This window comes from Solanum pennellii, chromosome 8, assembly GCF_001406875.1.
Source record: "Solanum pennellii chromosome 8, SPENNV200".
Taxonomy (NCBI): Eukaryota; Viridiplantae; Streptophyta; class Magnoliopsida; order Solanales; family Solanaceae; genus Solanum; species Solanum pennellii.
The window spans coordinates 19,137,770-19,143,086 of NC_028644.1; the positions used below are offsets into that span (position 1 = coordinate 19,137,770).

At 32.5% G+C, this 5,317-nt stretch overlaps 1 long non-coding RNA gene across 1 annotated transcript; it reads right to left on the reverse strand.

Moving 5' to 3' along the window:
* Positions 1-621: 621 nt before the first annotated feature.
* Positions 622-3,313, reverse strand: LOC114078250. The gene is made up of 2 exons (XR_003579742.1): positions 2,677-3,313; positions 622-1,095 (listed from the first exon to the last, which is right to left on the reverse strand). It is a non-coding gene; the product is annotated as an uncharacterized LOC114078250 (long non-coding RNA).
* Positions 3,314-5,317: the final 2,004 nt, after the last annotated feature.

The window sequence follows — 5,317 nt, forward strand, 5'->3', positions numbered from 1 at the left end:
AAAAACTCACTATTTGTTGTTTTTATAGAAAACCCTCTCTCCCTCTCCCTTTCTCGCACACTCTCCCTCTTTCTCTCCTATCTCTCTCTCTCCTACCAATACGAAGAAATACATTCAAATGTATTATTTATCAATTTTGTTCAATCAAATATATGCTAGATTTTTCTATTTTATATTAATTATGTCATGTACCGAGGCTAACGCTTGATGTAACACAGGACCTACGATCACGAGTGACCCCAAGCTTACCCTCTGTCCGGTATATCATAAGCATACTATAAAAGCTACTGAAATGAACATATGTTTTATTTTGGAAAAAATATTTATAGTTTTTTAGAGTTGGCTTAGAGTGACCACTTAATTTTAGGAAAAAACAATAAACCTTATTTTTTAAAAAGATCAAAACAGTAAATCTAATGAAAAAAATACTTAAGGGGGTTCGAGGGTTCTTATTAGTATTTTAGGAAGGTGTTTAAGGCACCTAAAATACCCGTTAATACAATTTTCCAGCAACTAAAATGATTGGCTTACAATAACTTAAACTATATTCAAGTTTATTCGAAATCCTTTAAAGAAGTGAAATATCATCCTAATTATCTAACTGAAATTTGGCTCGTAAAATTTATTTTAAGTCTATTCAGACTTGATTAATTTATTTAAATTGTTAAAGCGAAATAGCTTCTTGCGTGGATTTGAAATTTTCAAACGCTAAAAGTAACGACAAATTTCAACAAATAAATACGCAATAAAGTAAAAGAGAGAGAGATATGTTGGGCCCAAATTCAATTTCTGTCCGCCTGGACCTGTATTTGCGCCCATTTTGTTTTGACTTTTGGCCCATTTCCACCTCTCCTAAACTTAAAAGTTAATAATAATGAAAATGGCAAGGGATTAGGCCGAAAAATAATAAATAACAACTAAAAAAGACGATGGATTTTTTGACCCAATCCCTTCAACTCTCGAACTCGTGCCGCTCAAAAATTCTCAACTTTTGGACCTGTTCATCGATTCTATGGCTAGTTGACTCAAAAGAGAAATTTGAGCTTTTACTGCTCTCTCTCCGAATGCAACAGAAAGATAAGAGTTTATGGTTAACTAGAATAAGTTTCACATGGAAAGTCAAAAGGAAATAAAATTAGTATACTGAGAGAGCAAAAAGAAAAGGGCAGCAACATTGAATACAATTAATAATAATGAAGTGATGACTTGGAACCATCAAGCATATCAAATATAAACTAAGAGATCACTGCAATGAGATATTGGGAAGAAAATTCATGGCAAATATGGTTCCAGCACGTGAAACAAAGGGAAACTTCCATTTCAAAGATAATTAGATATTGGGAAGGCAAGTGAAGCGCATTAAAGAAGAACGATAATATAAAGTCATTTTAGCATAACGAACATATTTTCAGCCATGATCGAGTTAAGCTACATTCAGGATGATATGTTAAACAACAATTACAGTGAAGTATACCCCCAAAAAATGCTTAGAATGGAACAATGACTAATAATCTACCCTTAATAGTTGATTACTACTTTGACATGAGGATTTATCATTAATCATGTAAACTACATACAAAGTCCTAAACAAGTAATGACAAAGAGACATATTAAATGACTGTGGAGAACAATGACCAATCTGACATCACGTTGAAAAAAAAATAGTTGCACGTTTAAACAATAACATCACCTAAATTTGACAAACATACTACAGAGCAAAGAAAGGATTGAAAATCAAGCCAATAGTGAACTAAAGGGTATATGATTCCTACTCTATAACTTAACAGTAAAGGATAAGGGAGTATAATTCTCAACAAATTATTTTAAAGAGCAAAACATTGTTGTTCATGGCAAATGATGCTAAATTGCTATGAAATATTGGAGCAAACCATATCTTATTCTAAACAAGAAAATTATATGTCAACTTATGATTAAGATACATCGAATAGACAAGAGGAAGGAGAATTTCCAACAAACTACAAAATCTATAAAAAAAAAAAACCAAGAAAACAGGGAAGTTTCAACAAAATAGTATTCGAGACAATATATTTCGACCCATTAAACTCGATGAAAGAGATAAAACATGGAAGAAAACATCTTTGCACAACAACAACAACAAAACAATCATAGAACACTTCTATTTGACAGTCGAATAATTATAAACTTAGCTCTTGATTTCAGCTAGCTAAACAGGACCCAAACTACTATTTTCAACCCATCACCTTCACTACAAAACCCAAACTAAGAATCAGACAAGCACAATAATAAAAGAGACATCAAATCCCTTTTGGAGGCTAAACAGAACAAATCCCTTTATAACTATCGGGCACTGATTTATTTCAGTGAATAGATTCAAGATACGGAGTAACGGAAGCACGAACGTAAGCTTAAACAAATATACATTTCGATTCGCACATTTAGTTCAAAGTAGAGAAAGAATGACCAAATGTTGGATACTGATTATTGAGGCAGATTTAAGAGAGTTAACCTAGACTGAAGAAACTTTTGAAGACCAATCACAATTCACAAATATATCATGAAAAAGCTGATAAAACAAGAGAAACAGCAAATCGGAACCATCCTCCCAACATCCATATATACACAACCATTCAAGCTATATTCATATCGACAATTGAAACTAAAGAGGGAGATTAAAAGAAAGGGGAAACTATATACCTTTTCCGAAGTAGCAAACTGAGACTCTAACTGTTGGAGACAATTTCACAACCAACTTGAGACTACGAGAAGATGACAAGAACTTGAGTTCAAAGTGAAACCGAAAACTTAAGTATCTCCTGTTTCACTGATATGTTTTTTTGGTCTATTTCTATATCCAAATCTTTATCTTTTTCTGTAACGTCGTGTCTAACTTTGTATACCCGCTCAGATTTTTCCCAATCTTTTTCCAAATATGTTGTTTCCAACACTTCCAATGAAGAATAAAGAGAACTTTTATAGAATGAGATGGGGACTGATTTTGGGGGAAACATGTGAGGTTTTACGGATGAAATTCAAAATTTTAAATTTGAAATCCTTTGAGGATAAGGTTGCTAACTCAAATGAGGAAAAATTCCCAATGGATTTAGCACGAAGTCCGTCCGATTCAAGGAGCAAGGATGAAGGATCGAGGGGATGGAGACACCTGGAAGATTCTTTGGAAAAATTCGTACGAGAGGAGAGGACGACCGCGAGAGAGGGCTCGTGTTGAAGGTTCTCTGGGGTATTTGGGTTTCGATTTTTTCTTGGTTTCACGAGTTGGGTCGTATTTTTGCCCGAAAGAAGAAGAAGAAGAAGAACGTACAGGGGTAGTAGATGTAGGTGAAACTTACGTTAATATACTATATTAAAAAAATATTTACCATTTATATCAATAACTTTTTTTCCACTTAATCACTTCTAATATATTTATAATATATATTACAGAGAACAATTTATTATTCACATATAGTACAAGTTTTATTGATGATTAATACATCTATCACACGTTTTAATACATTTATAATACAATATGTCAATTTATAACAAAACAAGCATAATATATTTTTAAAAGAAGTTTATAATACATATTTATTGCATACATAATTTACTTTTAATACGTATTGCAGATTTAACATAATGCTGCTATAAATAGTAATAAATAAAAAGTATCACTTAAATCATTAATTATTTATTAAAAGATATCATTCAAAGTAATTGTTCCTAGATGTATTGCTGTTGATTGTATTGTATGTTGCATTGTTATTTTAATGAGTTGGGTTATGGAATAAAGAGAAGTGGGGTGTTGATGGAATAGGCTGGTTGGTTGTTGGAATTGGGCCGAAAACTATTGAGAAAATAGCCCAAAACTTGGTCTCAAATGGGTTTCAGGTGGGTAAGGAAAGGTTTGATTGGAATTTAACAAATAGCTAAATTGAGTTAAATTAACAAATTCGGCTAAGCTCTATATAAGACGAACTAATATTGATTAATTAACGAGCTTCTTAATCTTAATGAAATAAAATAATTAACTTCATTGTAAACTAGTGGTTCAAAAATATAATCATAATCTAAACTAATCTAATAGAGTTCTTTATAAAATTAAAATCTTTTTGCGACGATTTTCAAACATTTGTCAAATATATCAATTTATTTATAAAACTATATGAAAATATATTTACTGATAATAAATTTGTAAAAACCGATAAGATTACTTAAAATGATCTTTGAAAAGTACTTGAATTTTATAAAACTAATTATTCTAAATCGTTTGGAATTAAGAAACTCGTGAATTAAATTCCGACCGAGAAGTGTCAAAATTGGGTGTCAACAACTGTCCCTCCTTTTACTTGGATTGATGCAAGAAATTTGAGGAAAATGAAATTGATCGAGCCAATTTGACCGACCATATTTTCATCTTTAGGAAAGGAATTTGGTGTCGACCTTTAGGAAAGGAAAAGTATTTCCTACATATCTCGGGCTATTTGAGAATTCAAGCCACTTGTAGTTTGATACGCTTGATTTTACGCACGATTTTGAAAGGATTCGAAATTCACCCCAATACAGAATAATGGAGAGACTGGAATGTTCGAGAATAAGATTTAAGAGCGAATGTTAGAATACAACCGAGTTTTCAACTTGGAGCCCGCCTACATATCCTTAAGCCTTAGGAATCAGGCTATTTGTAGTTCGACTCGATCGATTGAAAAGGAAATATATTATGCTACATAACCTTTGATTTTGGACAAGTCATAAATTAAGTCGAGTATGAAAAGGAGGCTTGCAACCTCTTAGCCATAATTAAGAACTTACATGGACATAATTTTGAAAGCTCTTGGTGTCTTGTCACTTGGATCAGAAAGTCGCCTCCAATGAAAACCAGGATTCTTCAGATGCGAAACTAAAATCGGCAAACCTAAAGAAATACCCACATGCCTTCTAACATGGGTGTGGTTGTGGTGGAAGTCACCCCTGAGTTTGCATCCAAAGAGTTTGATACTCCTCTTAGGACTATGTCTCAGTTCACTGCTAAGAAAAGGTTCCACGTTGTGCTGCATCCTCTTTGATGACTTCCGCACCCGTGGTTCGTCTTTTGAGAATTCACCATTTCAGATTCTCACGAAAAAAAATTGAGATAAAACTCATTAGCATAAAAATTTAATTCAAACTGGGAAATAGTGTCTTTTACCGTGTAGACACCTAACTGCTCCTTTCAAATAATTGACATAGATTTTCTTTAAATTTGACAATGAGCAAATAATACTTAGATCTCATATTTTCCATATAATCTTCAATGTATTCCTCTTTGGATATGAAGTAATAAGAAATAGACCGATATAAT